We start from the raw sequence: 9625 nt of genomic DNA, 5'->3' as shown, positions 1-9625 counted from the left end.
AACTTGTTGGGAAGCGGGGCCTCCAAGATTAGAACCGGCACCATATGGGATCCTGGCACATTCAAGGCAAGGACTTTAGCCGCTAGGCTACCACACTGGGCCCGATTTATTTGTTTTTATTGGAAACGCAAATTTACAGAGAGAACGAGAGACAGAGAAAGAACTTCCATCCATTGGCTCACACCCTAAGAGGCTGCAATGGCCAGAGCTGAGCCGATCTGGAGTCAGAAGCTTCTTCTGGGTCTCCCAGTTAGGTGCAGGGTCCCAAAGCCTTGGGACATTCTCCACTGTTTTCCCAGGCCACAAGCAAGGAACTGGATAGGAAGTGGCACAGCTGAGATATGAACTGGCACCCATAAGGGAACCTGGTGCACGCAAGGTGAGAACTTTAGCCGCTAGGTTACCCAGCCAGGCCCTGCACCCAACATCTTAACCGCATTAGTACCTAGAGAGGAGGGTGACCGTCTGATGTGAGCTCAGGGCCCCGATAAAGAGCGTGCTCCAAGGGCTCTGCTTAAGTGCTTTCAGTGGTTCTGAAATGCTGTCAGTCTTGCCAATCCAAGGATGAGGAAATCCTTCCAAGGTCTATTGGCTGACATAGTCCACCTTAAAATCTCCTTTAACCAAGATAATTGCTGGCAACACTTGGCTGGGAGAATTGTACAATTTGTTCTGCCCTCCATCTTGTGTTATGGTACCAGATGTCCTCTGCAGGCCCCAATGGAGTCCAGCTCGGTCTGTCACCCACATCAGCCTACACACACACTGGTGGGTGGTTGCAGTTACTGGGACAGTTTTGTCTCCAGCTCCATCTCTTACGCAAAACCAATGGATGCTGCAGCCCAGTCTAATCCTACCCACTACACACTCAGCCCTTGTACACAAGTGGGAACTGCAGCCCAGTTGGAGCAATCCCCAGTTGCTAGTATGTGCAACAGACTGGTCCGATCTGTCCTACATCCCATTCGGCTTTTGTGCACACCAGCTCAGCCCAACCAACCCCACTATCAGCCCACACTTACGCTGGTAGATGCTACCGTCTATCCAGCCAGGTTCACTCCCAGTCCCAGTTCTCATGCTCACTGGTGGGAGCCGCAGCCCAACAGAGGGATGCCCTTCTGGACCCACTCCCAGCCCCAGATCTTACACTTTCCAGGTGGTTTTGTGGTCTAGCTTGATAGGATTCACCCACAATCCCAGCACTTGCCAACTGATGCTGCAGCAAGGCCCGACCAGCCTGTGCTTACTCTGGCTCATGCATGTACCAGTGGATACGGTTGGTTGGCCCAGCCTGGCTCTCCCCCTAACCCAGCTCATACAGAGGCCAATGGATTTTGCAATCCTGCCCATCCTGGTCTGCCCTTGGTCCCAGTTCTCATGCTTACCAGTAAGAGCAATCGCCCAGCAGGGGAGTCCCTGCTGTCCCCCTGCCAGGTTTCTGTCCCCTTCGCCAAGTGTTATATGTGCTGATGGGCGCTGCGGTCCAGTTTGGCATGATCTATCTCACCTCAGCATTTACCGGTGGGTGCTGCAGCCTGGCCCAGCCCAGCCTGCCCCCAGTTCCAGCTGGCTGGTGTTGTAGCCCAACCCGGCCTGCCCTGCACCCTGTCGTGGATCTCACATCTGCCAATGGGTGTTATAAATTCACCCAGCCTGGCCCACCCCCAAACCTGACCCATATGTATGCCAGCAGGTACTGTAACCTGGCCTGGTCTGGGCTGCTCCCAGTCTTGATTCTTGCACTCACCTGCAGGGACTGTGTCCTGAGTTCTCCAAGCTCCTCTATCAGGTCATCTTTCAGTGGCAGATCTTGCAAACACCAGTAGATACTTGGCCTAGCCTGACTAGTTCTGGCAGTACAGCGGGCTTGCCCAACCAGACCACACCCATTTTGACTCTTACTGTTGGGTGCTATAGCCCAGCCATGCATGGCTCACCCCAGACCCAGCTCTTGTGTGATTCGGCAGATGCCAAGACAAAGCCCAGCCTGTCTTACACCTATTCTGGCTCTTGTGAATATCAGTAGGAGCTGGTACCTAGTCCAGTCTGGTATATCCCAGACCCAGCCCATATTCATGCTAAAGTATATATACTGCAGTCATGTCCAGCCCAGTTCGCCAACCCCATTCTTGTTCTCACTCTCATCAGTGGGAACCACAACCCAGCCAGGGCATTCCCTTAGCTCCCCAACCAGGCCTGCTCCCACCCACATATCTTGTGTATGCCAGCCCAGCATAGGCCCTCCCCCTTCTTGGCCTTTGCCATCAGAAACTGTATACTGGCCTGGCCGGGCCCGTCCCCAGTCCTAACTCTCGCTGGTGGGTGCTATAGCCTAGTCCTGCTGAGCCTGCTCCCATCCCTGGCTTTCATGTAAACCAGTAGGTGTGATAGCCTAACCCAGCATGACCTGCACATCATCCTGGCTCCTGCACAAGCCAGTGTGTTAAGGTTTGGCCTGGCCCTGCCTTGTTCCCCCTACATCCCTCAGCCTGAATCCTGCGCTTATCAGTGAAAGCTTAAAACCCCCCAGGACTGTAGTTCCCAAGTTCCCCACCAGGCCTACTCTGAGACTCAGATCTCACATGTGTCACTGGGTCCTGACCCTTACCCCGACATGGTTTGGCACCTCTGTCTTAGCCTTTGAATGTGCTGGTGGATGTTGCAACTCAGCCCACCCCACACCCTATACTTGGGTATGCCTATGGGTGCTGCAGCCTGGACCATTTTGCCTGTTCCCAACCCCGGCACCCATAAATGTCAGGGGGTTCTATGGTCATTCCTAGCTCAGCTTGTCACTACCCCCAGCTCTTGAACAGCCCAGTGGATATTGCAGCTCCACAGGGGTGAGCCCACATATCCCCATAGACTCTGCCCCCAGATTTCTCTCACTTGCTGGTTAGTGTCATGGCTCAGCCTCATGTGACCCGTCCCACTGTCTTCATGGCTAGTGCTAGAGACCATCAGGCCCCATAAGCCTGGCTTCCTTTCCTCAGTGTAAAGTGTCCTGCCTTTGATGGCACTACAGGGAACTCACTGATTTGAGGGAGTGTTACAGCCGGCCTTACAAGGTTCTAAACACCACACACATGAGGTCAATTGCTTCTCCAGTAGCTCACACCGTGGTAGCCGAGCTTGTGTGAAGGGGTTTTATTTAGGGCAACTCCAGATCTGGGGCAGAAAATAACTGCCACTTGCTGCCACCTGCTGGTAGCCCCCAGAAGGACTACCATAGAGATTCATCATGAAAATTCTCTGAAGAGTGGGCCCCGTCCTCGCCTTGCATGTGCTGGGATCCCATATGGGCATCAGTTCATGTCCCAGATGCTTCACTTTGTTTCCAGATCCCTGCTTGTGACCTGGGAAGCAGAGGAGGACGGCCCAAAGCCTTGGGACCCTGCACCAGTGTGGGAGATCCAGAAGAGGCTCTTGGCCCCGACTATGGTCACTGCAGCCTGTTGGGGAATGAGCAAGCAGATGAAGGATCTTTCTCCCTGTCTCTCCTTCTCTCTGTAAATCTGACTTTCCAATAAAACAAACTGAATTCCCTGGAGAGTACAGCATTGCTGATCACTGGGAACTTGGGCACAAGCTGAACTTGTAGCCTGACCAGACAACGACTGTGACTCTAACAGTGTTTGATATCACTGGCTGGAGGCCAACATGCAGCTCCTTTATTCTTTGTTTCCCTTATTCCAGACCCCCCTTCCTTGTAGCATCCTTAAAAATCCCTCAGGCACCCCCACTCAGCAGTACTGTAGTTGCAGAGATGTGAGCCTGCTACCTGCTTATCTGTCAAGGGATTAAACACCCTCTCTTCTGACCCTCAGATTGGATTCCAATTAGTTTAATTTAGCAGTGATGCAAGGACTGAGCGTTTAGAAACAGACGGAATTGATACCTGAGCTATTCTCTGCTGCATTCTCAGGATCATTATTGGGGAGCTGGACCAGAAGTGGAACAGCAGGCACTAGAATGAGTGCCCATATAGGATGCCAGCATTGTAGACAGCAGCTTAATGGACTGTACCACCATGCCGGATCCAACAAAGGCAATTTTAATATTTGTGAATTAAAGGCAGGTTTTGTGGGCTAATGATCATCACAAATTCTTTGCTGATCAAGAAATGGTGTCCTCTCCATCTCTTTTATTTGTGGCTGGTCCTATGCCTTGTGTGAGCAAACACAGTACAAGGAAGCCAGCCCCTTAGTGGAAGAATCTGCTCTTCCTGCTGTACAGGCAGGTCAGCTGGAAAGGGAGGCCCTAGAAAAAGACGGGACCCAGGTAGCCCTAGCCAAAGTAGTCACTCTCTTGCAATGGGAACATTTCAGATCTTCCAGTCCTCGCTGAGCCAGCCTTGCCAGGGCCACCTGCAGCACAGCAGATCCATTCCCACCGAATCTTGCCTAATTGTAGGTTTGTGAACAAAGTCAAGGTGGTTGCGCTTTCAGATATTAGATGTTGGGCTTAACCTTTGGTTACGGGTGCAGCAGGACTCAATCCCTAAAACCCATGCAAGATGCTTCAACTCTGGTGACCCCATGTCCATGGTGGGTAGACTAAGGGTGGAGACCAAGTCTGATTTGGCAAATAGATGATAGGGCTGGTGGGAGATCTTTAGGTCACTAGGGCATGCCACGCCCTGGGAGGGTAGGTCTTTTTTCATTTGATTTATTTATTTATTTTTACATGAAAGCCGGAATTAAAGTAAAAGAGAGAGAGAGATCCTTCACCCACTGGTTCACTCCTCAAATAGCCACATCTGCCAGAGCTGAGCTGAGCTGAAATTGTAAGCCAGGCGCTTCTCGGGGGTCTCCCACATGGGTGCAAGGTCCCAAGGCTTTTGCATCATTCTCTGCTGCTTTCCTAGGCCACTAGCAGGGAGCTGGATCAGAAATGGAGCAACCGGGACAGGAACCAGTGCCCATATGTGATGCTGGTCTTGCAGGTGGAGGATTAACCTGGTATGCCACCTTGATGGCTGGTGAGAGGTTTGGGTATTGGCATTTCAAGTTCAACCTAGCATTTCTGCCTGCTTTCCAGGCTCACTAGGCTAAGAAAATTTGGGTCCCTGTCACAGGTGCTGAATAAGAAAGACAAAGTTTGAAGTCACTGGTCCCCAAAGCCCTCCTGGCTACCTTGATTGTGTCGTTTCTTACCCCTCATAGCAATATTTACTTCTTGTTTCTCTAGAGCCACACACCCTTCAGCTATTGAAGTGGTTCATTTGCCCCATGGTCCAGAACTGTTCCTGGGACCTCACAGTCAGAGTACCTTCTGCTCAAAGTTGCTCGAGTCCAGCCAGTGCCCCAGCTCTGAGAGGGAGGAGCCACTCCCCCAACTATGGTGTGGAAGAGAAGAGTTACTTTAGCATCCTTGGAATGAAGAGGTAGCAGACAGGTGTCTCAAGAGTTGCCACCCTCTGGAACAAAGATGGTTCAGGGGGGAAGCTGTGCTTGGGAGGACCTGATGGATAACATCAGACATCAGAGATGGGGCTCAGGAGTCAACGCCCAAATGCCAACACTGATCGTGAGACCAAGAAGAGGATTTAAAAAAAAACTCTCAAACGTCAGGGCAGTTTCTTGAGACCCATGCTGAAGGGGGCTCAACAGCTTGAGCTTCACCTGGGCGGAAGGTAACAGCACGAACACCTTGAGTTGAGTGCTGAGCAACCTCATTTGGCTGCTGTGGGAAAGACACAAAGCCTATCATTGAGAGGCCCTAGTGTTTCAACACTTCCCTTGCCGTCTGACTGTCAGGGAGGAGGAAGGTAGAAATCAGCCTGCGTGTGAGAGGGGCCCAAGGAAAGCCAAGCACCTGTAGATAGGAAAGCAGCAGCCTCAAGCAGCCTAAGGGTTTGCACTACAAAGCGCAGCTGACACCCTGGGAACTTTAGGGGTGGTCCAAACCTTCCCCCACTGCTGAAAGGGAGGCACCCCAGGAGAATCCTCTCTGCCCAGGGCCCAGGGGCTCCTATGCCCAATCACAAGGGAAGGCACCCTCAGAATTTTCGTGGCTGGGATGTCCACCTGGGCTCTTAGCTCGGCTCTCTCAGTTCTTAGCTCGGATGCTCACCTGGCTGGTCAGGTGCGTCCTCTTCAATCAGACCACCGGATGTGGCTTTCTCCACTCTGACCAGTGACTTACCTCTGATTCCACCTGGATAGGTGCACATCCATTCCAACAGGTGCCCTGCCCCACTCAACCTGGCTGCCAGGCTTCCCTCTGCGCTCTGTCTCATGCCTGGACTCTTTCTTGAACAAAGGATCTCCATCCCTCTCAAAGACAGAACATGTTTCTCAGTCTCTTTGGCAAGGGGCTGTCCTCATGACCTTTGCCCACCAATACTGACAGAGCTGTGAGGGTTAGGTGTAAGCCCTGGTACCTCAGAGTTTCAAATTCTGCTTTCTTGGGACCCAGATTCCATGGAGGAGGAGAAAGTAGCTGGAAATGAGAGAGAGGCCCAGCCAGCCTGTGGCCTCTCTGATCCCCCAGCCCACCCAGCTACTGTGGAGGACTCTTGTGCAAAACCATTTCACTGCCCTGGAACAAGGTAGTGTCTCAGTCCGACCTCTTCTATTCTTCTTGCACCAGCTGTCCTTACTGGTCCAGGATTCGCCATGGCCATGCCTTGCTCTCCCCTGCAGGTCTTTACCATCCTTCTTCCCCACACACCTGCTGGCTCTGTGGGCAAGCCTGCCACCTTGGCCTCCAGCCACCCCCACCCCACTATACCATGCTCTCTTCCTCTGCTTCAGTGTCCTCAGTGGGCTCGCCTGTTCACCCAAGTGTCACACACCCATGTGCAAGATGTTTCTCTTCCCTGCTGGAAACCAAACTTCATCAGCACCCCGGAATAGCTATTTGTGGAATGAAGGTGAGTCTTCACTGTGGTGGGAGTGGAGGTTGCCTGGATGGACGCCAGCCATGCTTCTCCGCGCAAGGAGGTGCGGTCATTGTGAGGCTCTGGGGGGGGGGAGAGAGCTTGACCCCCGCCCTCAGGACAGATGGGGCGTGGTTGCTCCCACCACGGCTCCCCGCAGGGCACCTGATACTGCGGGTTAGGCACTCCAAAGTTTAATTTAGCTGATGTCTTGGCTGTGAACGATGGCTGGTAAATTTAGTTGGGGGATTAAGGAACATATAAGATGCAAAGCTCCTTAAAAGGAGCTGGGTGTCAGGAGAGATGCGAAGCTGGGTGCATCCTGGAGCTGACTGTGAAAACGGAGGGAGGCACAGCTCTCGGGGCAGGGGGCAGGGCCGCAACGTGGAGTGTCACGAGTGGGTGGCTTGGGGGTAGCACAGGGACGCATCGAGTGGCCCATTCACTGAACAATCCAGAGCAGTTCCTTGTACCTGCTGATAAGGAGGGAGTGCGGTGATTCTTCAGCTTCCAGCCTCCCCAGGAAGTATGGGTAAACAGATGCAGCACTGTCTGAAAATGTGAAGCTTGCACAAGATAGGAAGTGGCAAGCTCCAAGCAAACGATGAAACAGAACAGGAGAATTTGCCACTTGCTAATTGACAGCCCACGATTCATAAAACTGTGGAGGAGCCAACAGAGGCAAGTTTCCTGGGGTGTGGACAGCGGGAGGAGGGGATGAAAGAAAACAAATACTAACTACCAATGGGTGTCTGGGTATCTGCCTAGCCTCCTCCACCTTCAAAACAAACGTAAACCCGGGCCTGGCGCAATGGCTCAATGGCTAAACCCTCCCCTTGCAAGCACCAGCATCCCATATGGATGCTGATTTGTGTCCCAGCTGCTCCAGTTCCCATCCAGCTCCCTGCTATGGCCTAGGAAAGCAGCATAGAATGAACTGTACCCACGAGGGAGACACAGAAAAAGCTCCTGGCTCCTGGATTTGGATTAGCTCAGCTCCGCTCATTTGGGGAGTGAACCAGTGGATGGAAGATTTTTCTCTCTGCCTTTCCTTCTCTATAAATCTGATCTCCAATAAAAATAAATAAATCTTTTTTTTTTAAAAAAAAGGAAACACAAATTAAGTTCAGATGCTATTTTACTGATCAGATGGGCAAACACTTGGGAAATCTTTGGTCACAGCCATTGATGGCAGCAAGGTGATGAAATCCGAGTCTCCCTTTCAGGAGGGGATGTGATGACGTCTCTCTCCCAATTTCAAGGGCACATGTCCCCTGTCCCAGCAATCCCACCCTGAGGGGTTGGTCCTATATATCATCTTGTATGATTTTAGTTGATTGCATAAGTGTATTTCTGAATATGCTCACAAAGAAACTCTTAACAACACCCGGGTGGTTATAAACTATAGCTTGAAACCAAGTGCAGGCTAAAAATGAGCTAGAAACCATCTGAATTTCATCAGCAGGAAGGCATATTCAGATTCACAATGAACTACATAAAAGAGAGTCTGTTACTTTTTAAAAGTCAAATACATGGTCTATCATTTGCTCATATATATATATATGAAGCTTGAAAGGCCAAGGTACAGAAAGAAGGCGAGAGAGGTCTTCTGTCCACTGGTTCTTTCCCCCAAATGACCACAGTGGCCTGGGGTGGGCTATACCAAAGCCAGGAACCTGGAACTCCACCTGGGTCACCCATGTGGATGACAGGTGTTTAAGTACTGGGGCCCATTGCTGCTTTCCCAGGAAGTTAGCAGTGAGCTCGATTGGACTTAGAGCAGCCAGGACTTGAACTGGCACTCTTGTGAGATGCTGGCACTTCAAGAGGTGGTTTAATTCACTGTACTATCATGCCTGTCCCCATGAATATTAAAAATATCTCTGGGGGTAATGTGGGCTGTAGGGTGATTGAGCAACCTTTTATTTCTGATTTGAAAGCAATTCTATTATATGTAATAGGAAGCAAAATGAAAACACATGCTGTTCGGCAAGTCAGATTCCATACCTACAGGCTAGTGGCGATGTTAGAGTGTGGCTTTGTCCCCCACAAGGCTGAGTGACAGCTGCGTGTGTGGTTTCCCCTTCATGGACCATCAGCCTAAGAGGAGCCATTTCCATTTTGTGGGCAAGCAATTTTATTCTGCAGCTCTCTGGCTCTCAGTGCCTAAAATATGGATCAGAATGTCATGTGATAAGATTGTCTTGAGGGACAAAGCATTGCATGCCCTCTAAACAGCAGGTGCCCAACGGATGGTGGTGGAAATGGTGATGATGGTGATAGTGGTGGTGGAAATGGTGATGATGGTGATGATGATGATGGTAGCAACGATGATGATAGTGATAATGGTGGTGGTGTTAATGATGATGGTGATGCCAGTACTGATGTTGATGATAATGCAAGAAGAGAAAGAGGAGAAAAAATTCAAAAAAAACCAGAGGCAGGACCAGATGAAGAGGAGCATGAAAAGGAAAGGAATATGAAAGGCCAGGGGAAGCCCACCGTGTGCCAGGTGCTTCTCCTGGCTCCATGACACACAGGGAAGCCACTCCAGTGTGAGTTTTATGATGGGAAAGCAGATAGCTCCATGGGGTCACCCAGCCACAAGAGCAGGACTGTGTGAAACTCTGAAGATCTCTCCCTGGTTCCAAAGCTCCCCTCATTGACTGGCACAGGCGGTACACAGAAGGTGCACACTAAATGCCAGCCACATTCCAGGTTATTTCTTTTTTTTTTTTTTTT

Source organism: Ochotona princeps, chromosome 15 (genome assembly GCF_030435755.1).
Source record: "Ochotona princeps isolate mOchPri1 chromosome 15, mOchPri1.hap1, whole genome shotgun sequence".
In the NCBI taxonomy this organism is placed as follows: domain Eukaryota; kingdom Metazoa; phylum Chordata; class Mammalia; order Lagomorpha; family Ochotonidae; genus Ochotona; species Ochotona princeps.
The sequence above is the reverse complement of the archived record's forward strand: the minus strand, read 5'-3'. Positions refer to the sequence as shown.